This window comes from Lichenostomus cassidix, chromosome 1, assembly GCF_008360975.1.
Source record: "Lichenostomus cassidix isolate B80296 chromosome 1, HeHo_3.0, whole genome shotgun sequence".
Classification (NCBI taxonomy): Eukaryota; Metazoa; Chordata; class Aves; order Passeriformes; family Meliphagidae; genus Lichenostomus; species Lichenostomus cassidix.
Window position 1 is genome coordinate 112,337,598 of NC_139479.1, and position 26,546 is coordinate 112,364,143.

Consider the following 26,546-nt stretch of genomic DNA (forward strand, 5'->3'; position numbering starts at 1 on the left):
GATGAAAGCAAGTGCTGCAAGGAAAAAAAAAAACCTGTTCAGCTCGTGTGACTTAAATCACATTAAGATCCAAGGAGGTTATTGATTTATTAACAACACTTAATTAACTGAGAAGCAGCGAATTATATATTGAGAATCAATCTGGATATGGCACTTTCTGTTCCAGTGAGGGGCTGATGCTGCTCAGAAGGGAAGAACTCACAGGTAACACTGGAAAGGGAAGCACTCAGCCACACTGACAAATTCCCTTTTATCTCACCCTGGGTGCACCATGCTCTTCCAGACTCATCTCCCACCTTCCCCACCTCGACACAACTGTAAATCCCACCTGCTCAAAAAGCAGGGATTGTGCCATGAATTCTCAGCAGCAGAAGACTCAGAAATCCCTCTGGCTCTGACCTGCTGTAGCACAGGCCACATACCAAACATCTGTGGTTCAAAGGCAAGCTCTGTACAGCATGCCTAGGACCCCAAAGAAATCCCAGGCTGGGTGGCACTACATCCTAAACAGTCTCTCCTCCAAATGACCTGGACAGAAAATGCTCTGCCAAGTGAATTTTTAAGCTTTTACAGGGATGCAGTTAGCTTATTTCACTTGGGAAGGCTTTACGGACCAAAGATCTTAACCTCTGTCTGTAAACACAAGACAAAGCAAGGGGCCAGGAGTCAAAACCAGAGCCAGGCTGTTTTCAAGTTCATAAATGCAGTGTAAAAGTACCAACCTTAAAGCTAAGAGCTGATAAAATTTGATGCCTTTGGTAGATTTCAAATAATGTCGGTGATTATGCAAAACAAATCCCATCTCAAACAAAAACCCAAGTGTTTGAAGCAGGGCTGTTATCTGACTGACTATTCCCTCTGCTAAGAGGTATGGGGAAAGGATGTTCTTCTCCTGGCACTCCTCCAGCCCGAGCAGGCTGTGTGTCCTTCCATCACACAGATCTGCAGGAGTGAAACCAAATGGTGTCAGCATGGCAGGGCTTTCTCCAGCACAGTTTCCACCCCTACAGAACAAATTACTGCTACAAGATGGCAAACATATCAGAAGTATTAAAATTAGCAGCTGCTCTGTGTGTGTAAAATTAAAAAAAAAAAAACATTACAATGTTGGGAATAAAAGAAAAGAGGGCACTGAACAAAGTGGGACAACCACACTCTGAAGAGAGAGTAAAAAATAAACTCAAGAAGTCAACAGTCCACTAAAAATGTAAAAATGAGATGCCAGTGGGGTCAGTGGGACATGTAAAACTCAGAAGTAGTTTACAGTCTGAAGTTCAGTGAGCACGTTGCACATGCCACGTAAAAATATTCCCTTTTGATATCAGTGTTAATTCTTAGCATTTTTGGAAACATTAATAATGTTTTCATCCAACCAAGATGTGTAAATGCACACTTCCCATCTGCACATACCAGATCCACCACTGATTTTATAGGATTTGAGTTTAGTTTCCTATATTTATAGAAACTTGGTGTCTTTGCAGTCTTGTATTACCATCAGGCCTTTAAAAAGGGAAGCCATCATTTACAGAGACTCAAATCCATCAAACTAAGGGTGCAGAACAGCTTCCATGTGCACATCTTAGAGAGCATCCACAGGTAGAAAAAGGAAAGAAATCTAGATTCTCAAAGTCATCAGACAAGCTTCAAAAGCAGAGACAGCTGCTGATTTAGTCCTGAGAAAATGAGCATCACACTGAAATCCCTCTGCCCGTTCTTGTCTAGGCATTCCTACAGATGGCCTGCCTGCTCTGAAAGCTTTCCTGCAGCACCCTCTGCCAAAATCTGAGCCTGGAATGCCAGCAAGTGAAGAGAAAGAAGAAAAAAAAAAAACACTAAAATTGTGTTCAGGTTTTTTGCACATCTAAGTGTCACAGAGTGAAGCCTACTCAAAATAAATGAGAGCTTGGCTGGCTCTGGTAATACAGGGGAAATGGAAAAGGGAAAGAAGGGAAAGGAAAAGGGAAAAGGGGAAAAAAGGGAAAAGGGAAATGGGAAAAGAAGGGAAAAGGGAGGATTGTGTGGTTTTGGGTTTTTTTCTTATCTCTGATGTTATCAATTCAGAGTTTACATGGTTTCCGTAGGAGAACACACAATCAAGGAGATGTGTGAGATCAAGGAGATGTGCACACCACAGAACTGCCCACTGAGGCTCACCAGACAGCTTAAAACACCCTCAGGGCACTGAAATAGTCTTATTCTCTCACAGAAACAGAGCAAGCACGATACTGAAATGGATTTTGAGAGCAAAAATTAGCTTGAGAGTTATAACTGCAGTGCTGCAACTCCAGCTACTTCAAAGCAAGCACAGATTCACAGCAGCTCTTGATCCACTCCACCCCTCCTTTTTGTAACTTTTGCAAGAGGATAATTCAGCAAAATTAAACTGATCTGTCTCACCCTTCCCTTCTGAGACTGATTCCATGAAACCATTTAATGATACACAACTTTTATGTGAAGCACATAGGTTTAGAGACAGCAGCTATTAGCAATGAGGTGTTTTAAAACACGTTTTGCTGACATGGCCACAGCTGGAGTTTATAAGAGAGCTTTGCTCGTCTGCTCTGTGATCATCTGATCTTCTGCTGCATTGCTACAGAAGGGTTACATATCATCTGTCCTTTGGGGTGGGGACAGGTGGGGCTAAAGCACAGGAATTACACATGAAAAAATATTTATAAAATATAATGTAAAAAGCAGTATTTGCTTAAAAATATCCAATTTGTGCAGAAATTTAAGCAGCAGACAGACATGACACTGCTTTTGCTCCTACTGAACAGCAATTTCTGTTCTGCCATCTTTATTTAGAACATCACCTATTTTATCTCAAGAATATCAAGGCAAATGGGCAGCAGGGCTAGATGTGCTTTTCAGAGTGTGTGTTTGAATTCTGGGTTGTGTTTCTTACAGTCAGGTTGTCCCAAATCCTTCTTTACAGAAGCAGAGGACAGGACACAGACTCAGTGCTCTGCTTAAAGGGTTAAATTGGAAGTGTTTAGAGAGGCAGCCTGTGATCCTGCTCATAGTTGTGCCTTCTTTGGTCCTGTTATTTAACATTTTTTTATGTGGGAGCCCTTAAAAACCTCCTGCCTGAGTGAGGCTGCCATTTGACAAAGACAATAAAAGTGTGCTGCTCCCTCCTGTTGAGCACAACTGTTGTTTAACACTGCAGAAAATATTGCGATGGAGACATTTCTCCCAAACAATCTTTTTAGATAAATTCAGATTGAGAGGCAACAAAAAAATTCTATTAAAAGTGCTTATAAAGATTGACCGCATTAAATACGTGCCCCAAATGAAGTGGCTTTGGCATTTCCTCTCTCTTCTGTGTATTTTTTTATTCTAGAATGTAACCAAAAAACATATTCTGTATCAGCAATCCAAATTAGGGTTTGTATCTAAATTCAAAAGTCCATCCTCCCAAGGATGAATACTCTGGTCAGCCTTTAGCCCACGTGCCTGGGTACATTTGAGCAAGGGATTACTTTCATGGAAAATAATACATAGTTCTCTGTAACATAAAAGGTTTTTGCCTTATTTTGTTTTGAACATTGAATGCACTTTTGCACACAGCATTTTTTCTCTTTAAGAGAGAGTCATAAGCAAGAGTTAAGAGTCATTAGCAACCTTTAATGTCACAAGATCCAGAAGATTTTCTAAATAGTAGTAAAAGCTCTTTATTGATTTATAATTTAAATTAAATTAAGTTATACAATTTTAATACTGAGTTACTAGCACTGCTCTCCTATAGCTTGACTAGTTAAGGGACTACAGACCAAGGAAGATTTTACTTAGCCTTTGAAGAAGACACTTCCCACAAAGGTTTGCTCCGTTTCAACATTGTCCTAATTGCTTGTTGCATTTGTGAACTGTCCAAATATTGCCAGAAAAAGCAATTTAAACAATAAAGCTTTATCTCCTATTTGACATCCATCACTTAATTCCTATTCTCCTCCTTTTAATCAAGGCTGACTGCATAAATCTACTTCTATTTTCTGTTAGCAAAGAGTGATTTATGGGATAATTCAGATTGGATATCTCCAGTTCAATATTCCACTGAGGCCGTGGTCAGCCATAGGGTCAGATTAGGTGGTTCAGAGCTTTAATAATTTTGATGTTAAAGCCCTCTGGTGCTGGAGACTGCACAACTGCTCTGGGCAACTGACCTAGCACCTTTGTCCTCATGGGAAAATTCTCCTTTTATCTTCAGACAAGAGGTCTGAACCTCTTGTTTCAAGCTGAACCCATACAACATTCAACACACAGCAGGAAGTAGGGAATAACCTTTCCCACCCCCAACAATTTTGGCAGAAGAATCCTGGTTGAGTTCTTGAACAGGAAACAATCCACCTGCCCCAAACATGGAGACATAGGGAGAAAGGGAAGGGAGGTCTCTCTTTCAGCCCCCACGAGTCAAAATGAGCACACTGTTTTTCCTTGGGCCAGTCAAATATTAGTCTCATGTTAAAGCCTTGAGCAATGCTGAATTTCTGGCAACAAATAAAAGCCATTTTAAAAAGAAGACTCTTTGAGTGCAACTGTGTAAAACCAGAATTGAAATTCTCTCTATATCCTTAAAAAATGAAGTAGCTGGTTCAATACAAGTCTTTTGCCTAAGCACACAAACTCCGACTTTTGTATGAAGAGTGCTGGAAAAGGTAAAACAGAGAAGAAGTAAGTATAAGAATTTCTTTTTCTTAGCTCTCATGAAGCAAATTTGAACTTTCCTGAGCCTTCTTTGTCTTTTTAGAGAGGATGGGGCAGCATCTGCCACTGCTCAGCTGTAGTTTGGGCACAGCCTATGGTAAGAAACTTTGTGTTTCATAAATCTGAAACTGTGCAAAGAAAAGAATTTGTGTGTTTGAAATGTTTCACCTGACATAATAAAAATCCCAAGCAAACACAAGAAAAACAAATAAATTACCAAAAACTAACCAACCAATGAAACAAACAAAAAACCCCCCAAAAAACACAAACAGAAAAAAAACCCCACCAAAACCAAAAACCAACTAACATCACCTAGAGCAAGACAATTATGCAGTATTTTGGGACAGATGCTATTTTTTTATTGGCACAAAAAAAGAAAGAGCAAGCAAAAACACTAGATATTCCTAGATAAAAGAAATGAAAGCAAAACATTTTCTTTGTAACTCTTGCACACCTTAACAAAAGAGTTAATTCAAGTCAGTGTGAGCCAGGGTTAGATTTGTCTCTGTCCTTTCAAATACAACTAACAAGTCACACTGACAGGCTGCGTTTCTAGGAATTTTATCGAAGTTAGAAGAAACATGCCTAAGGAAAATGGACAGAAAAGTAGAGTCACCCACACCTTTTAACTTCCATTTTCAACTACCTTAAAACACAGGAAGGGAGGAAAAGACCTCCTTTACAGAACAGCATCTCTGCACAAAACCAGACATGAAGCAGGCAGTTGTCTGCCTGCCTGCTGTCACTGAGGAGATTGATTTGCTGCAGATGACACTTTTTCTGGCTGGAAGGTGCAGGGAACTGAGGCTTCACTCACTGCCAGACACCTACAGAACACACACTGCTCTGGGAGGTGTTTGAAGGGTTTGTTAGAAAAGCCAGGGTGGCAGAACACCTCACTGGAGAGCACTGTGCACCTATGAGATTCCCTATTAGGCTTCAAAATCCCACCAGAACACGAGGAACCATGAGATTGTGGACATTGAGCTGCTCTAGGTTGAATATGTCAAGTTTCAGGCCAGAAGGCAGGTGACACAGTCCCTCTGAGGGTGGCAGATTTATGACAACCTTACATCCCCACAATTGTCACTGGCAGTTGTAAGGGAACAATAAATTTGGTCTTGAAGAGTTATTTAACAGACTTGTTTCCCAGAGAGGAGTAAAATGGAAATCTTACAAATTCACTCAGCCTATCCCACTCAGTTATGGGCTATAGCTAGAAAGAAGTACATGACCAAAAAAAAAAAAAAAAAAAAGAAAAAAGAAAATCCCAACAAATCCCCCACAGGGCAAATTTCCTCCTCCTTTACCATCACTTACACCTCTTCTTCACAGTAAATATATCCTGGATGGCCAAGTAATTTTGTATACAACTATAAATTAGATGGCATTTACTACAGGGAGTGAGAAAGGCAGAGGAGAAGGGAGCATTCAGATATAGAAGAAGCCATCCATTTTAATAATAAAGGCAATTACTCCACATTTTCTAGGAACAACAATATACAGCACCTTCTGTTCAGGTACTCTATTGACTTACATCCTACTTAACAGTAACTGCAAATACTTTGCTTAGTGAAGTATGCCCCAGCAGCATCTGATATTTCTGCATTTATCTTGCTCACATTTTATTAAGATGATTGCCTAATCTGCCTCTTGAATAATGGCAGCACATCACAAGCGACATGGAAGACCAGGCTTTGAAATGACAAGGCTCTGGGATATTTGTTAGCTTCAATTTACTTTCCTGCATGTAAAGACAGTTTAAGGATAGTTCAAGATATGTAGGAACTTATGAAATGTCTAAAGGTTGGTTGTAAATTCCTAGTTTTCTAGCCAAAAATGATAAATGACTTTTAATGGAACATATACCTACAGCAGATTAAACTTTTTGAGTATTCTTGAATAATATTTTGTTTCAAGGGTATCTTCTAGCAATGGGAAAAAAAAACCCCAAACAAAAAAACCAAAAAAAACAAGAAAACCCCAGAGCACTGGACAAAACTTTTATACTTTTAAAAGTACAGCAGGGCTCTGAGGGTGGTATAATCTCCCATGTCAATTGTCTTTTGAAATAAAACCCTGAGTGATTACCCTGACATCAGCACCCTGTAATGCCAGGACTGAGCTACCCTCCAGATGCAGCTCACAGGCTCACCCAGATTAAAGCAGTTGCAAGAAATGCATGCAAAGTCCAGTAAAGCAAATACCCCTCAAGAGATCCCCTTGGATTTGGGATCAGGCTGTAAACTTTTCATCTCAATTAGGACAACACGTGCAGGAAGCAAACCAGAATGATGCTCTGTCCTCAGTGGCTTTCACCACACTCCAGCAGGCACTGGGACAGATTGGAAAATTTGGTTCCACACCATGTCCTGTCCAACCAACAGAGAGCACAGAGTGTTGATCTTTGCCAGCTTGGGCCTGATTTCAGTTGATGGCCCTGAGCTGACAGACTCTACATCATTAACACATTTCACAGTGCAGAGATGGTTACATGTGACAATAAATTACTTTAATTTGATGAAGACACCTTCTTACCCCCTGCTGCTGCTGATGCTTTCAACTGTACAGAATGAATTCTGTTGTCTGCTTATGAAAGGTAATATATAAAGCAACAGAAGAAAGAATAAAAAAGTCATGTTGGCACAGACTCTCAACTCCCTGCGTGGTGCTTTACAATCACAAATCCCATTAGCATTAATCAAAGGAAGAAGATGAGCTTTCTCACACCTTTGGTCTGTGAGACAGAACCTGCACTAAATCTGAGAATTGGAGCCTCACCGAGTGGGGAGGGAGAGGGAATGTGGGTGAAGACCTCCCCTCTCCCCCAGAACACTGATCCATGCAATGAGGGAAAGATTGCAGAGTTTGCTTCCCAGCCAGGCTTCCCTAAAGCTCTGCACAACCAGGAGCAGCTTGCAGCAAGGTGGGGAGAAGGGAAAATCCCAACAGCAGAGCTGAGCTGCCACAGTCCATTACCTCCTGAATCATGCCTGGGCAGGGCTCTCAGCTGAGTGATTACAGCAGCACCGATGGGCTGTGCTACAGCTCTGCTCCATAAAACTTTACAATGCCTAAGTAAAAAATTAAGTGCTGCTGAAGACAGGAGCATTTCTCTTCCCAACGTGCACCAGACATACCCAGCAATGGCCGAGGTTTGAAATGTATATGTGACAAATTTCTAGGAAACTGGCCAAAATCTGATCAAATGTGGCCATGTGGATCTGCTAAACAGGTGTCCAGAAAAAGTCTCACTTTGGAGTGTTTGCAGCTGATATTACAATCAGCTGGCTATCATGGAGCTTATCCAGGTTCTTTATTTTGGAAACAGTTCAATGTGCTTGCCAGCAGATGAGCCAGAAAGAAAATCCTTGCTTGCTGGCATGGATTTTGAAGGAATCAACTCAAAGAAAAATAAACAAACAACAAAAAAAAAAACAAACCACAAAACCAAAACAACAACAACAAAAAAAAAAATCCAAACCCAAAAAACCAAAACTAACCAACTAATCACAACAAAAAAAACCCAAAAACCCCAAAAAAGAATATTCCAAAGCTTCATAACTGGAAAACTATATAGTGCATCTGATTCTAATTGTGAAAAAAAAATCACAACATCTAATTGCCTGCTTTATGACACCACATATCTTTTCTGAAAAACTACACTTTTGTTCAAATAATAACAGTGATTTTCAGATCTAGCCAACAGGTATTTCCCAAATACTAGGTTCTGGTAAGTTTGGGGGTGGTGTTGTGAAATTATCACAGAATATCCTCATTATTTGCACAGTGTCTTGGAAATACATGAAGAATATTAGAAGCAAACAGTTTTATCTGTCCACTGTACACAAGGTATTGAGTAGTGGTGTTTGCTACCTGACATGCAAACCTCAAAATTATCTGTGTGATTTTTCTGCCTGCTAAAATATGTACACTACACCAAAATGCATAGATTTGTTCAATTTATGCTCTTTCCTCTGGAGGATTTTTTTAAAAGAACAAGCATGGTCAAATAACTTTGCATTCCTATCCCTGTTGTGGTATTTATGCTTTCCTACCCCTGGGCAGCAATGCTGGGCCAGCTTTGTAAAATTAACTCCAGCAAATACAGACATTTGCTCATCGTAGCAAATCCCAGACAAGATTTCCTGCTGTATAAGTGGGCTTAACCTAACAATTCTCCCTCATTTACATCAGCAGGTAATTTGGGCTGTGGTATGCACAAAAAATACAAATGTACACTTAAAACTGATTTCTGGAAGCATTCCCACTGAGAAGAGCATTTACCAAATGTTGAGATTCCACTAGGAATTTCTGAAATCAGTGAGATTTAAGCAGCTGCTTTAATCAAATTATCCTTAGCAAACAAGAAATTAATTGTAAAATTCTGCTGAACAGGATGCTACTTCTCCTCCTCCTCTTACTACTACTAATAATATAGTAGCCTTACACCAGTGAGAAACAGTGATATTCAGCAACTAATTTTCTGTTGTTTTGTCTAAATAAATGTAAAACTAGAGCTGGGCAATGAGGAATCATACAGCTGAAAATTGAACAAGCATCTGCTCTCGTATCAATCCCGTTGCTAGGTTATAATACCCATTTAATAAGCATTTAACAGCTGAATTATTGCCATCCAACACTCCCTAAGTGCCACAAAACTTACAGGGAACAGGCAGATCAGTTCTCTCTTCACCCAGATGCACTGCTCAGCCTACCTAAAACTAAGTTGACCTCTTAGAGTTCCATGCACTACACTATAACTGATATTTTTATTCTACATTTATTCTACATTATGTTCCCTACATAATTGCACATATTGGTCAGTTGGCATCGAGCCTTCCAGGAGGATGATGAACAATTGAAAGAGGTTCAGAGAGCCACAGAAAGAAGCATTCATTAAGAAGATGAGGATAGGTTAATTGAATTTATTTAGCTTTTCAAAGAGAAAGAAGCAGAGGTGATCATGGTAACTTTTGTGTTGCTGTTACCTGAGCTCACAGCACAGTCCTCTTCAGTCTAGAGGACAAAAGGATGAGCAATGTCCAAGGCTTTGAGTTCAAACCAGATAAGTGCAGATGAGAAATAAGACTCAAGTCTCAAGCTGCAAGCCCAATCAATCGCAACAAATTACTGTTTAAAGCAGCTTCTCTCTCTTTGCAAATCCTTGAATCAATATCGAGGGGGGGTTGAGGTTTTGAGGGAGTTCTGATCTCCTTTGTTGTGGAGGTTTTTTAGGTTTCTCTTTAAAGATCACCTAATTTAATTTAGCCTCAGTTCCTAGGCTCAAAGCAGGCTGTGAGACTTCCATGACTTCAGTTGATAAATAACAAAAACTCAGACCAGTTGATTTGGGGAAACTTAAAATTTATAAACCTTCCAACCTGCTGTGTTCTGCTGATGGCAACAGACAGCCCAAGCAAGATCAGAGCCACACCTGGGAATCTGCAGGAACTTTGGAAAGAAAATCCCTGTTTCAAACAAAATCTCCATGGATAAATCAGATTTCATGTTGCAGGTAGGAAGATGAACAAAGAGAGACAACTTTGCTCAAGGTTAGTGCCAGCTTTCCCAAAGACAGACACCAAAGTCTGTCCCAAAATATGAATTGATTCAGTGTTAACACTGGTGTCACATTCACTCTTATTTTATCAGGGCTAATTAGACAACCTTAGGTTGTGGTTGGAGGAATCAATGCTGTGCAAGGACAATAGAACCTTCTACATCCTTCCACTTTACTCTATGAACAACTTAAAACTGAAAACAGAAAAAAAACCTAAAAAACCACGCCTCAAACACACACACACACTTTGTAATAGAGTTCTACAGGTTTTGAGCCTCAGTTTGGAAAGCCCATGTCCCACATATTAACCAAAGCAAACAATTGGAAACACAAAGTATTTCTTCAGCAGTGTCTTTTCACCTATAATCCCAAACTGTCATAAAAGTACTGTCTCCACCTTTTTGCAAAGACTGATTTTTCTGCAAAATCAGTATTTTCTGCAAAATCAGGTATTTCTATGAAATATCATTTGAGATGTCCCATTGTATGTCAAAGGGCAGCAGATCAATTGTCTTTTAGGCCAATATCCTATGTGTTTTAACTCTTGAGTCAAGAGTGGAAATTAATGATTTATTTCTACTTTAAAGCATTTGTTTTCACAGTGGAGAAAATCAGATTTGTGGCACCAAAACTCTGACAGCATGGTATAAATATATTTATATGTTCCTGTAATTATATTTATAGTATACCTGAGGGATTCCAGCTCTGCATATAAATCTCGTTGTTCCCCACACTATGCAAATAAACATTCCATAGCAGGAATAAATCATTTGTCACACTACAGAATACTTTTCCCCAAAAATTATTCTATAATACCAACAGTATCAGACAGCAATGGTCCAGTGCCACCAAACTGTGGCAAATTGTGGCTTCCTGGCTGCCATGGCCCTGGTGCAGGGGTAGAAGAGGAAAGGAGAGACAGTTTAAGATCTTGCAGCTCATTCTGCCCATTTTCCTCCTCTGCACAGTGCAAATGCATCCCAGCTCCTGAGGGAACAAGAGCAGCATCACATCTGTAGTTAAAAGAGGAGGGACAGACAAGGCTGTTTGCCTCCCGCTGGGTTTTGGGGCAAGCCAGTCTTGGAAGTGTTGATTTTCTGCCACACACTATTAATCTTGATAAATTCAGCAAGGCAACTAGAAATTCAAACAGATGTAACTGTGAGAAGAATTAATCCTGAGTTTAATTCCATTCACTTTCTTCGGTGGCATCACTTCAGCAACACCCAGGCAGCCTGCATTGTTTAATTGCATTTATCCTCACAACAACCTTGCAGGGAGGCAAACACCATTATCCCTGTTTGACAAGTGGGGATCTGAAGCACAGAGAAATTAAATGACCTGTTCAAGGTCACAGAGAAATCTGTTGCAGCACAAGCACTAAATCCCAGATTTGCTGAGTCCTTTGACAGCACAATCCACTGGAACTACCTGTTACTGATACTGGCAATTCTTCCTGAAAGGACAAAGAGAATTTGCCTTTTAATTGCCATAAACTTTCCCTTTGTGCTAAAAAGAAACTAGGCAAATTGCAGAAATCAAAAATACACTAGGGAAAAGAATCTGACCTGAAATATTCCACATAGGACTAGAAACACGAAGAAAAATGAAAAGTCTTTTCTACTTCCTAGATGCAGTGTTTTCTTCTTTCAAAGTATAAACTTCTTGATGACAGCAGTGCAGCACAAAGAGATAAAACAGCACACCTCACGTACTGGGGGGGAAAAAAGGATTTCCTCTCTTTCCTTTTTTTCTTTATACATATTTCATCTTCCCTCTCCTTGTTTCTCTTCTTCCTTTCATGAAGGAAGATAAGTCCTAGCAGTGAAGTTACAGACACCTGTTTCCCAGTTAATTGCTAGTAAAGGCATTTTTACCATTTCCCTAAGGATGATGCGGCTCAGACTGAAAATATTTTGTGTTCAAATAGGTAAGCCCAGCTCTACAGCTGCTGGGACATGCTTTCCTCAGGGTTAACCCACCTTCAGAAGGATCTCTGTTCACAAAGGAACATGGGCTCAACAGAGGATTCTGGAAAACCACGCATTTTAAGGAAAAATAATGTGAATAGCAAAGAAGGGAATTGAAAGTGTAACCAGGTATGTGTGGCAGGGAAGGCAAACATACAGAGGTGAGTGAAGTTAATTTACTGAAAGGTCAGAACAGAATCAGTCTTTTGCTCTCTTTGTGCAAGCAGAAGGAGAGCAGAAACCAGGAGAAACATGCATTGCTATGCAAATAATTTGCTTTATTACTACCATAAGGAATAGGCAGCTTGCACAAACATGGCAAAGGCAGCATGGAGAGCAAAGGGGAGATGTGAATTAGTGAATTTTGAGGAGACAGTGACTAAATGCTCCTTTGCCAATGTCCCTTTTAGCTATTCTGGAGATGTGGTTTCCTTCCCATCCTTCGATCTCTCTCCTTGTAAAATTCAGCACAAAAAAATAATGATGGCAAGGTTGTGGAACACATGGATTTCTGCCAGCAAAGAAGCTAAACATTATTGCTTATGAAGGAATATCTCTAGGCATCTTACATTTCACTCTAATGGCACAGAAAAAGAAAAAAATCTGTTGAAAAATGAGAAAAGCAGTGACTTTCTCTTCAATGCTGCATGATTACTGCAATTGTACAAACCTTCCCTTCCAGCATCCCTCACACAAATAGGGCCCAAAAATGCTGCAATTTCAAATGGACCAGGATAGGAGACTTTGTTGGCATTTGTTGTGCACTACAGGCCTTCAAAAACCAGTTGAAACAGAAGTAATGTCAGCAACGACCGTGGCTTTTTGATTTTCAAACTTCCAAAAGTTTTCCAGAGGAGGTGTAAAAGCAGAGTAGAAAATTCAACATTTCTCTTTCAAAAAAATTGCCTGATTTGCTGTACCCCTTTCGTGAATGGCTTTGAAATAGCTCACAGAATTGAGGAAGCCATAAATGACAGATTTTAAAATTAAGAAACCCTAAAAACCACCCCCACATCACATTTTCTTTGTTAGAAGAGTGAAGCAAATAATCTTTCCCAAGGTCGCGGCTAAAAAAATTAAACTTGCAATTTCGAAAGAGTGATTAAATTCCCCAGGGGAAGAATACAAATGTCTCCAGTATATGGGACATCCCCGTTAGCTCATTTCACACCACATATTTTCATTAGCTGGCACCATGGAATGTGCTCCCCATCTCCATATGCTCCAAGAAATGCAGATTTATGCAGTTTTGGCAGGTGAGCAATTCAGACCCAGATTTGGCAAACTGGATGGGATTTTTACCTTAAATTGAGCAGAAGCTGGGTTATGGTTAGGTGAGAATAGCTCAGCTGTTATTGCATTCATCTTGCTGCTGACCTTTAAGCCTCTCTTGGTGCAGAACACACACTTTTTATGCTCACTGAGCTTCCCTTTTCAATCAAGAGGTGAAACTTTATTATAGAGGTTGTCTCTGTACTTCAGAGGTTTTTTGCAAAAAGAAAACATAACATTTATTTTTTATATTCAAGAAACTTCCTGGGAAAGGGCTGTTGTGCTCTTTAAATATGAAATTCCTTTTGCCCCAAACTGCTGTTGCTGCTCTCCAGTATCCACTCATTTACTTATGGGGTTTTGTTCCAGATTCTGCTGGCAGGATAACTGAACTGTGCTTGCAAAAATGAAAAAAAAAAAAAAAAAAAGACATAAAAACTGGTGTTTAATTGATATGTGTTGGCTGGAGCCAGGTGGGGGGACATAGCGTATTTTGTCCCTTCAAAGACTAGGGAATCTTTTACCCATTTCTATATAATGCAGCTTCCTGCTGTATGGCACAGGATGCAGGATCAGCATCACAAGGAAATCCAGGAGCACACTGGCAGTCTCAGAAAGAAATGCTGCATTATAAACCTGGTACTAAAGACAAAAAAAAGCTTTTCCAAACTTCTGCTCTATCACATGGTGCTTGGAAATTTCTGAGGGGCAAGACTGGCATGTCACTCCTTCAGGAGAACTGATATTTATTTCCTGATGGAAGTAGCAGGGAAGGAGCCCCCAGGACACTGACTTTATTCCTTGCAAAGTTATTCCTTCAATTCTGCTTCCTCCTCTGCTAATTGCAGGCAAAAGCTGGGTCAGTTTAATCCCCAATTCCATATGCTACAGCTTCTCTTCACAAAGTGGATGCCCTAAAACACCCCAAAACTAAGGGAAAGGAAGGAAACTTCTACTCTCCCAGGGTTTTCTCGTATCCAGTCCAAGCAGGATACTTTCAGTTACTTCACCTACAGTTTTTATGTTGAGGCAGAGATTCTTGTTCCTCTTCACTGCTGCCATTAGTTTGATGTAAATGTCCATCATGTACTCTGCATATAAACTTCTCAATTCTCCAATTGCTACTGGGACATGCAGAAAATACCCAAACAAACAAAAAAACCCCACCAAAACCACACCCACAAAAAAGCCCCAAACCAACCAAAACAGCAGAAAAGAAGGCAGAAAAGCAACTAAAAAAATCATAAGAATCTGGCTGGCACCTTATGAATTCCTCCTTCAACTAACCAAACACATGTCTCAATAAATCTCCTCCATTCTGGAGCACAGTATTTTTCAGCCTTATTGTTTCCAATATTTTGCCTGTCATTTCTGAATGGTTGCTCAGAAATAAAAGCTCGTCCTTGAGAAGTGAGGAAAAGTTACTATATTTTCAGTCTGAATCACCTCATAATATAAGCACTGAAATGCTGGGAATAATGCAAACTCTCCAGCAAAATGCAGTGATATAGTGTACCTAGAAATACCTTGGCTTAATAGGTGTTGTGCCATTAACAGTGGATTTTATGGAAGCAAGCAGATGTAAATCTGCCAGGCAGACAAAGATTTACAGTAATATCCCCTGCTGGGGATGGTTTCCATCACATTTAGGACTTGTCAGGCAACTCGTGTGTTTTCCTCAGTCCCTTTAGGCATGAAGGGCCCTTGACTTTATTTAAGGCTTGGGATGTTCACCTTCAGGCCTTCTGCACTGCCAAAGGGAGCTCTCCACTGCCCTGTCCCTTCTTATGGATGGAAATCATAGCTCAGGTGACTCTGCACATCCTCATTTCCAAATGAGGACCTTACCCTGTGTGTTGGACAGTAAACAGGCAAGATCAACCTCATGGGATGTGCATTTACAAGGTTAAAGCAATGTCTGCACTACAGTGCATATATATTCCCAAAAACACAGTGAAAAAAGCCCTGCTTTTCTCCCAGGGGCACAGCAGAGGCATAAGGGGCCTGAAAACCTTTTTTGCAGCTCCAAAATGCATCCTGGAAAGTACATATGGGATGCATTCCTAGCAGTGAAGATGATACAGGAACAGCAACAGGGGTAGCTGGGACCCTGCCATTGAAATTTGGTTTTATGGCAGGGGAAATTAATACCAAAGACTAAAAAACACTGTTGAAGTGTGTAATTCCTTCTGCTGAGGTGAGCCTTTCACCCAAGTGTTCATACAAACACAGCAGAGTCCTGGAGGATTTCTCAAGCATGGTGAGAGATGTCTTTCTTGGGGTGAAAGAGAAGCTTCACAAAAATCAGACTGAAATAACAAAGTTCCAATTATACCTCACTATTTCTGCTCTCTTAACTGTCATCAGTGCTATAAGAGCAAAATTATGTGATGCACCATGGGCAACCTAACTTTTTAATACCCATATTCAAAAAGGTGAAGACCTCTGGCAATCACTGCTAAACAGAGTCTGACTGTGTTAATAACTGAGGTGAAGTGTCTCTGGACCACAACACTCCAAATGCAGCAAGTCTCAAGCCTAGAAACTCCTCCAAAGCTGAGCAATTACAGGCTTAAATCTACTTCTGATCAAGAACTTCAAAAGCACCTGGTGTCCAAAAGGAAGCCTGTTATGTGCTGCCTGCAGAGAACCCCTTGTCTTCTTCCATCCTAATTAATCTTTCAAGCTGTTTCATTTCCAGCTGGGAAAAAAAAAAAAAACCAAACCCAACAGCAGCAAAATACCTTAATCTTACAGGTTTAGTCACAAAACAGCATCTTCCCCAACCAGCCAGCATTGTGATACTCCTACAAACTCAGTTTTGGCACAAAAGCCCATAAATAATTCACTAACAGCACACATCCTAAATACTGCTTACCAATTACCAGTGAAACATACAGTACATTCAATTGCATCCTGTGGTACTGAAACTAATAACTGCAATCTCCATGTTAAAACTATCTGCAAAATAAATTCAAATACATGGAGGCACCAACATTTAAGCTACATTAAAACACTTTGCAGTTTTGCTTTTCACCACAAATGCTCTAATGTGCATTCCATTTAGAGGCTTTTCCTCTATTAAAACTTCACCATTTAAAATCCTGCTTTGACCACAGCCTGTCAGGCGTCTCCTGTCACCTTCACTGTGTGTCCCACTGTTATTAAGCCAGGACTTATAGATTGCAAGACCAGAAGAGGTCATTACAATCTTTAATCTTGCTCTTCACACAAGATGGGTAAATGTAAAGGCAACAAATGACAACAGCTCTGACTCATCCCTAGAATTGGTTAGCTCCAGCAGTTAATTACATTTACAATTAAAAGCCTGTTCTTTATTTTGATTTTTATAACTGTCTTAATTGCATTGCCTGAATCCTAGAATGCCTTTGTCATCCAACAAGACTCAAGAGACAGGCAGCTTCTTTTTATAGCCTCACCAATTTTGCTTCCTCTTCCTCCCTTGAAAACAGTTTTATGACAATGTTTACAATGATGGAATGGAATTCTTTGAAGCATCTTCATATTTGAAGGTGCAATTTTTCTCAGGAAGCTTAATTCCCTTTCCACTCTTGATTGTTTATTTGATTGTTTCATCTACAGTGAAGAACAATTATTCAATTAATACTTTGTCAAATACATTCACAATTACAGACACACAGAAATTAGATTGATTCCCTCACCATGACTCCCTCCTATCTGTATTTAAAAATGTGCTTGTACAAATGGTTTGCAATTTCTGTTACACCCTGGAAGGAATTATTCAATCAAAATCTCCCTGTTTTTTCTTCCTTCAGGCTCACAATTCCAAATCCAGCATCAGATGTCCTGGGAAATAACTATATATAATTTATTTGAGATTTCCTAGAGTAGTGAAATTAATTATACAAGGAAGAATTTTTTGACACGTATATATGAAAGACACATTTTGGGTCACATACACAAATCAGTGAAAAAAATCCATGGCTACTAAAAACCACTTACACAATTGTGGATATTCCATGAAACTTTTAAGTCCATTTTTCTGCATTTTTCCTGGGATGCTGCTTTAAGCCTCCTGAGAGGGAATATTTTAGCAATTTATGCCATTTTATGGCTAGGAGATGGACACAAAAATACAAAAACTCTCCAGTAACTTTGTGCTTTCCTCAACAGCACCACTGGAACCAGCAAATCCACCCAAAATTAAGATAAAGTCAACATGGGATGAATTCGAAGTCAGCATTTTCTGAATTATATGTACATTTCTCCCACAATTTTGATAATCAGTATAGAGATTCAGTTGAAATGTGTGCACTACATGTTCTGCTTGTGATTCAGCTTCACACACCTGCACTGTTTTATGTGACCCTGCCTGGGTTCTGAGACAATATGTAAATATATTGTGGAATTTGTTCTTGTACATATTATAGCCAAGTAACAATTTCCTCTGCTGCAATGTACTTAAACTACCTTCTTCATTGGTCTGAAAAACTCCTCAAGATTTAGGGGAAGGAAAGCAGGGACAAGGAAACCATAAGAAATAAAAAGCCAGGAAAACAATCCTTTCTACAGCTCTGCTCCTAGGAATAAAGGTTGCAGCTCTCTTAAGGCTGAACCTTGCCAAAAAACTTCCTTGAGGAATTTTCCCCTTTGATTCTATCCCCTGGAGCATAAATTACAGAATAAATACAGGGCAGCTGCTGGGCTGGAGCACCATTTGTTGTGCTGGCTGGGTGGCTCTGTCCCTGGAAAGCTGCAGGAGCCCTTGGCTGTGCCCAGAGCCCCTCAGGAACTGCAATTTCACAGTTTGATTCCCAGCACTGCCTTGCAGGGCTGCTGCCCTAATGAGGTTCTTCACATTCCCTGGGAAAGAAAGGCTCTCCCTGCTGCAGTTTCCCAACAGGTAATGCAGAAAACATTCATGCAAAAGGCAGGTAAGGCAAAGCACATGAAGGAGGGCAGGAGAAACACTCTGAATGCTTTGGCAGAGGTGGATTTGTCTTTATTTTTTTTTCCTTGCAGCACTTTGTCTTTTTCCCCTCTGGGTTTTTATTTCAGAGCACAGCCAGGGTTGCTGTTACACAGCTGAAATGCAGGGATCACTTGGGGAACTGCAGAACTGTTGTATTTTGCATGGGTCACGAGTGCTAATTGCAAACCATGACTTTATGCACTGGGAAGAGCAAGGAAATTGAAAGAACTGGGGATAAGTCAACCAGGAAACTTCAGCTGAGGGGGAAAATAAACAATTTCACGCACACAAGCTTTGCAATAGCTATGAATTCTTTCCTATTTCCTTTCAAAGCACTACAAACAATTTTTACAAGAGCCTTTTGGTCAGAGAAAGGAACTTCATAGCTGGTGAAAGCTCTGTAGTAAGTGCCTGTCTTTTACCTTTCACATAACTGTGTGGACATTCAAGAGACACTTAATAAAGCAGGGATTTATGAAGTCACCTTTCAGCCACTAAAATCTCAAGAGCATTCATCCAGGGCAATGACATTTTTATGTAGCCAGCAGTGAGATTATGGCTGTATGCTTGGCTTCAAATCTTTTCCTTTAAAATAAAATAAATTTTGAAAAGAAACTTGTGGATGAGCATAACGAAGATGGTGGGTGGCTATTTCATTCATACTTTGAGATTTAGTGAAAGTTGCTGGTTCAAAAGCACCTTCATTATGTGAAAAAAAAAAAAAAACAAACCCAAAGCAAAAACAAACAAAAAAAAAGCACCAAAAACCCAAAACCAACCAACCAACAAAACCCAAACAAACCAATAAAAAAAAAAAAACCCACAAAAAATCCACCAAAAAAAAAAGAAAACACCTCCCACCACCACCAAATCCTAGAAAATAAGAAAGACAATTTAAATAGTGCCCCATTGTCTTTTAGAGAGTAAAATAATACAGAATATCTTAGTATTGTACAGGTACTTGCTGTGTGAACCATTCCTCATCACCCACTTTGCAAATAAAGATATTTATAGTATTGGCATTGAAATGATGTTTTAGTGAGACAACTCATACCCAGAAACAATTTCACCCTCAGGTGACTGCTGTGCACCCTTTGTGTCATGCAGCCACATCTCACTTCCCAGTGCCTGAAAAGACTATGAGCAATCTGTAGCTCCCCTGATCTTCCTTCTGCTATGCCTTCCTGACAACAGGTGTGAAGTTTTCCTGGAGAAAATTCCCAAGATAATCTACAGCACCTTCACAGTGGCATTAGCCAGCTCCCTCAGCAACCCTGGATACATCCCAGGGACTTGCCTATGTCCCATATTTCCCCCTCTGGGATCACTTTAGGACAGTAGACAGCATCTCCAGAGGGAGAGGACTCATCTTCCACCCCTGGCCCTTCTGGAAAGCAACCAAGCAGTTTGGGAAGTGAAGTGTGGCTGTCTTTACACTGCTCTTCAATTTGTTCAATTTGATTAGGAGGACAGGTCAATGGAGGCAATTCAGAATGGATGCAGTTCTTCACTTAGCCAGGAAAGCAATCACATTTATTTCTCCCTGAATTTGTCACGAGGAAGATCCAGAGGGCCTGAAGCCAGTGCTGCTGCTTTAGAAACTGGTGTGCCAAAAGAGAGGCACAAAGAGCTGCCTGAGGAACATATTCAGGTCTTGTTCAAAACCTGGATTTCTGCTGCTCTGCTTCTTCAGGAGTTCATCTTTGCCACTCCAAAAAAAGCAACAGATTTTGGATTGAAAAGAGTAAGAACAGCATTGGGGCAGGGGGACAAATGGGAATGAAAATTATTAAAATAATAGTTGTCCTCCCACTACACACAGGTAACACTCTGACAGCTTCTCCAACTATAATGTCACAGGAAAAGCATTCTGAATTAACTTCAGACCTTTTTAATTTCTGATTTCAAATTAAACCTCCTCTAAATGCCCACCCACTTCAAGAAAGACAATTTAATTAATTCCCTGAAGATATATTTGAAGAGACACGAGAGCCACCCCCTAAGGATAGCTAATAAGGGTTCTATACAAATGGGAGACCAGGGGAAAATACCCACAGAAGATGTTAAAGCCTATTTTGTGGCTACTTTTTGTCATCTCAGGCAAACAAAGCAGCTAAGAATCAAACTGTCCCCTCAGCTTTAACGGCTGCTAAAATATCGCCTTTAATATCTCTTCTGGCTCCTTCAGTGACTCTAAAATTCACAATTCTATTCATGGTAATATTTTTAGCAATTTTACCAAGGGTAGACTCCTTGCATTATCCCAAGACTCAGAACTAGACAGAAACTTTGGTAAAGATGGTATTAGAAGAGGCCAAATGCAGACATCTCCAGGTGTCTGAACACCTTCAGCACATCCCCTGCTTTTGAAGGATATGTTGTTTGCCAAAACAGTCTGGACATCAATCCAGAGCATGAGAAACCCTCCACACCTAATTCTGGGCACCCCATAACTCACAAACTGCAGTTCACTATTCTTCCATTTTTCACATCTGATCTGGATTTTGCTACTCCAGAACCATCAAAGCACCTCATTAAATATTGAAAGGATCACTAAGCCATCAGTCTACAGAAGGAGCCAAAACCGCATTTACTTTCTTTTCTTTAATCTCCCAGACCTTAATTGCCATATTGACAAAAAAGAAACAGTTGTTTACCTTCTAAAACCTCAGGAGTGCCTGCCAAATTAATCCTTTTAAGCAGTGTTTCTTCAGCTCCAGAAACAAGTAAGTAGCATGCAAAGCAGCAAGATGCTCCCTGAAGAGGCAGTAAACATATAAACTGCTTCAAAATTAACCTTGACTATTAGAACTTGTCACAGATTTCTTCTCTCCTGTTTAATATAGCCCAGAGGTTCCAAAGGGTGGGGTGCTTCTCAGAGTGCTCAGGAGAGTTTGAAGCCTGTATAGAAGAGTTTTTATTACCTAGACTTGTGTACAAGACACACTCAGGATGGTGGAGCAGAGTTGCCTAAAGAAGGAGCTCACAGAATCCTAAAGCACAGAGAAAAGTTATTTTGTGTTAGACTCCTGACACATATGAAAACAACCTGAGCTTTGAAAAGGCTGTGAAGTAGGGAATAGAACTAATGAAACTTGTGATTCTGTGTCCTAAAGTCAGTCAGTACTACACATTTTAGAGCACAGAGAGTTTTCCTCCCAAGACTGAATTATCACCCACTCTGTAAATAAATTCCCACAGGAGTTGGAAGATTGTATCTAAACTTACTCTTGTCTTATAACTGAAACATTAAAAGAAGTATTGCTTCCTCTTAGATGATGCCTAAACTTCCGTTTGCAAAGAAAATTAAATTTGTTTTGAAAATGAGGGCAAGTACTTCATGTTTCAGTACCAAACCACAAGTGTGCTGATGGGCTTTAGTTACAGTCCCCAACAAACTGGAATTTATTCCACTATGAAAAAGTGTGTCTTTTTTACCCCACTGCTCAAGACTGATCTTTACTTGAGGGATAATCTGCCTGCTGGCAAACAGCAGCACTGGTCCCATTCGTTTTACTTTGGATGCACCAGTGTTTACAAGCAGATTGACTCCATAAATATAAAAATACCAGCAGTAGCCAAAAGCCTGTGTGCTTGAAATATCTTTAGCAGCAAATAGGTTGAATACTGGGCAGTAATGAAGAGAAAAAAAATTGTAAAACTCTTCAGTGAGGACAGGCACCAGAGGGATGGCAGAATTTCCCTCCTGGTACATGTCTGTTTTCTGTCTGTATGGACTTCTGCAGCTCCAGAGTGCACACAGCTATTTGCATTCTAACCCAGCAAGCAATGGGCTAAAAATAGTGCTGAAAATCCACTCTGTGGATACTGAGCAGTGCTCTAGGAACTTTAAATTTAAGCCTATTTTTTCCCTAGCAATTATAGGCAGTGTGGCAGAAAAGGAACCCAGGGCTTATCACTCTTTGCAGAGGAGATGTTTCCGTCTGCAGAAGAAACCGTGTGCCTGTAATACATATTAATGCACCAGCATGCCTGTACATGTTCACTTCAGCTTCTTGGGAGCCTTCCTGCCTTCATGTCCCTGTGCCACAGCTGGAAATAAAGTAATATACAGAAAGTGGAGTTGCATTTGCCCTTCAGACACTGGCAGCAGAGACTGTCCCCAGCACTACAAACTTAAATTTGATCCCTTGTACCACAACCCCTGCTCTGCACAGCCCAATCTGCTAGCTGTGCTCTGAGAGGCCTGGTTCAGATATGCACTGGAGAATTACAGACCTGAATGCAAGGCATAAATCACCAGAAGATGAGATCAGATGGGCAAAATGCTGCTAATACTGAAAAACCTACCAGAAAGCAAGATGACACCAATCAGAACAGAGGACTGCTCTGCCAGTGAGCTTTTCAGACACCTGCTGCTCATTAAAAACATTTATATTTTAATGTGTAGGTGAAATGGTAGCTAGAGCTTTGGCATAGCAGTTATTGCTAGGTTACCTGACAAACCCCAGAAATATTCCCTCATTCATTTTTCCTTTCCAGTGTATCCCACTGGCCTCTGAGAACAAGGCTGACCTCACCACCAGGTCTTGAGACAAAAGCACTTTCTGAGGAGATCAAATCTGTGCCACAACAGGCCATTGGCATCTCCCCTCACACAAAGAGAGGAACAAAACACTGAAGATGCCATCAGCACTTCTATTCAGTGACAGAACTGCTGTCATGAGTGGATGCGAGACTAGAGAGAGTTGGTGTCTTTCACCAACAGCTTTTGTTTCTAATTACTGAGAAGGAGAAAAGTACACGTTAGAAAAAAGGTTGTAAGGAAAGTTTCCCACTCAGCTTTTCAAAAAGCAGCTGTCTGGCGGGGGGTTTTGGGAAACCCAGATTTTGACTTCTACCAAAAAACATGCTCAGACCCCAAGTGCCACTTACCCTCAGTTGTTACTGTCTTTCCTACAGAAAAAGAAAAGCAGGAAACTTTCAAATGCAGGAGTATCTTGAGATGTGCCATAAAGAACACTAAGATAGAAGTCTACACTACATGGGAGATGCAAGCAACACATGAAATATAATTCCTTTGTTTTCTGCACGCTCCGATGTTACACCTGTAGGAGTTTTGTGACAGGCAGACACTTCGTTTCCTTTAATCTCCACTTGGATTTCTACCTTACTATTTTCTCCAAAGCCTTGCCCTACTTTTAGTGATGGGAGGGCAAAAACATACAAAGAGAATAAACAAGCTGTCTCTCCTTGAATCTCTTGAAAAGGAGTTCTGTCCCAGCTGGAATGAAGGCACACAGGGCTCAAAGAGGAAGGCAAGGAGCGAGTCAAGCTCAACAGATACAAAACCTGAAGTCAGTCTTTGTGAGACCATGTCTGTGTGCTTTAAGCTGCTTGCAGAATTAGAAAACGTGACCATAAAGGAAAACTAGAAATTTCCCCACAAAAACCCCCATTAATATCAGGGAGGGCATGGCTGTGCAAATTGTAGCATAAGCGATTCCTAAAATGTGCAAATTCCTCAAACGTTCAGTCAGAATGTGCAGACCTGAGGCTCTGTAGCTCTTTATACTGAAACCATCATTCTAAGAGAGCACACAGAACACTTTTCAGAGTAACATGTCCTATTTCATTGCCAAACAATTAAAATCTTTATTCAACTGCAGGCACACAGCTACCCCTGAAAAATCTGAGATTGTCAAAAATCTATTTGATTATCTCATCTATCATCACTTGATGACCTCTAGAAAGGCAAATGTGCACCATGCAATAATTTCGCTTTGAATCTGTCTCACTGGAAACTGTTGCCATACAACAACTTAATGTAAAATACAATATAATTTATTGTGGCCTTTTATTCCTCTGTCCACACAGTTCACAAGTCACTTATAAAGTGATCAGAAACATACTCTGCCTATGTTCTAATCAAGAAAGGACCTAAGAAATGTCTTTTTTTTGTTTTAAAGCAAGATAGAAGTTGTATAAGCTTTCCCAACAACAATTTCTCAGAAAAACAGAATAAAAAAAGAGCAAAGCTATAAACACTCAAACAGCATGTATAACATTAATGCTTCCCTTTGTCCTTTTAAAGATTTATTGTCTTTGAAGATGCTGCCTCTCAACAGTTCACCATAGTAAGGCTGCATAATGCTGACAACCCAGCCAAGGCTCACAGGAGAAATAAATGAGAGTTCTTGAAACAGAGTTGACATGAATCGAGTTTCCCTCGACTTTACAGTCCCTCCCTCAAGTCCTTCTTTCTCCAGCAGGAAGCAGTGAGATGCTGGAGCATGTTGTGGGAATCGTTAATTAAAAACAAAGCACTGCTGCAGTATGCCTCTTTTTAAAAGGATAATCTTAATTTTTGATTGATATTTGTATTTCAAGCTATTAAAATTGTTGGAATTCAGACAGATTGCAACATGGCTATAAATTCACCTTCTGCTGAAAACACACTGAGAGTGTTCCTATTGGAACTGGACCAATTGGCAGCAGGGCATTGCTTCTCCCATTTAGGAAGTGGTTGTTGCATTCCTTGTTCCAAAACATGCCAAAATCCCAACCAGACCTCCATGAGATTTATCCTAAATCTTCCACCTGATTTATCCTAAAATATTCACAGTATCTGGGTAAGAAGTGGAAAATAAAGCGGAAAACCCCAGACATTTGAACTCAGCCTACATCCCATCCAGGGGATTTTCATGAAAGATATTTGTTCCCTTATATATTTTTTTTTTGCTCCACGTGTTCCAGAAAAGTCAGAATGGAAGAACTCCCTCTTAATAGAATAAAAATATTGGTTACTTTGTAATTTATTTCCCCTGCTTCCTTGCTGCACAAAGAATACCAGAATAGGGCGTTTTGGCTAGCAGGGAGGCAAGCAAACAAACAAAAAGCCAGCAAAGAGTTTTCCTAAATAACAATGATTAAGGAGAACATTGATGAGGAGAAAAAAAAAACCCTCTACAGATACAACCTTGCTTACAACAGCCTACATATATTTTTGAAAAGACTATCCCCAGTTTATCTTATTTGCATGTAACAATAAGGTGTTTGACACTTATTACAAGCAAAAAGTTAATATACAGCAGCTTTTGCCATTCTGGCTTACCTCTGAAGCCACCAGTTCATGTAGCCATGTCCTTAAACCCATTTCAGTGTTACTGTCATCATCCAAGGCAGCACAGCACTGCAACATTTCTGTGACTGTAATTAAACAGCTCATTTCCTTTTATTTAATCCTGAAAAGCAATAAGATGCTATTAGCAGGTGGAAGTTTTAATGCCAGTTTATTAGAAGCACTGACTTGGTGCCTGCTGATAGTTACTGTGGAGGCCAAGAGGTTAACAAGGCTTGGCTGGGATGCAGCAGCTTGCCAGGTGTTTTCCTAATGCCTGATGGAGCAGAGCCAATTGAAATTATCAGTTTTTAAAACTAGCCACTAGTAACTCTTCCTTGCAACATGGAAACTTGATTTTTCTTAAAAGCAAAATTTAAAAAAAATTAATTTTTTCTTCCTGGTCTCTTGCTGCAGCAACTGCCACATAATTTGTAATAATTAGACCCAGTAGCAGCCAGCTTTCTTTTTGATTTCAACAGCATCCTCACAAAACAGGAGTACAAGGGTAGTGTGGCACATTAAAGTAATAAGGATCTGTTCAACAAAATAAAGTTTTGCAGCTTTCTGAATCTGGTAAACAATATTTAAGGCACAGAAACAGGCACTAAAATTTTTCAGGAGGAGTTTTAATTACCTAATTCATATCTGTAGAATTGTAATAAAATAACAAAAATATGATTAAATATGAGGCAAGAAGCATGCATGGATAATAAAAGAAATGCACACTGTGGTTTTGGACTGAGTACACAGGTATTTGGTCCAAAATAAAGCAGATGGCAAACCAAACACATAAGCATCCACTTCATCCTGCAGTTCCTGTGGTTCTCTGCTTTTATTTATTTTGGGTACTCCAGCACGTGTGTAAAATTAGGCAGATGAAAGACAGAGGTGAGAGATTTGTGTTCCCCAAATTCATTGTCAGAGGGAAAAAACCCAAAGCAAATTATCATCTGCACAGCAGTGTCCTGAAAAAACACATCCATCAAACCCAAGTAAATG

At 40.0% G+C, this 26,546-nt stretch overlaps 1 long non-coding RNA gene across 2 annotated transcripts in view; it reads right to left on the minus strand.

The window, feature by feature from the left end:
* LOC146445584 (uncharacterized) overlaps positions 1–25,669 on the minus strand; it is a 39,471-nt gene extending 13,802 nt beyond the window's left edge. The window contains exon 1 of one of the 2 annotated variants that reach the window (XR_014855477.1): positions 25,539–25,669. This is a non-coding gene — a long non-coding RNA (uncharacterized LOC146445584). The remainder of the gene's footprint in view (positions 1–25,538) is intronic. The other variant, XR_014855476.1, reaches the window with a different exon arrangement.
* Between the last annotated feature and the right edge of the window lie 877 nt (positions 25,670–26,546).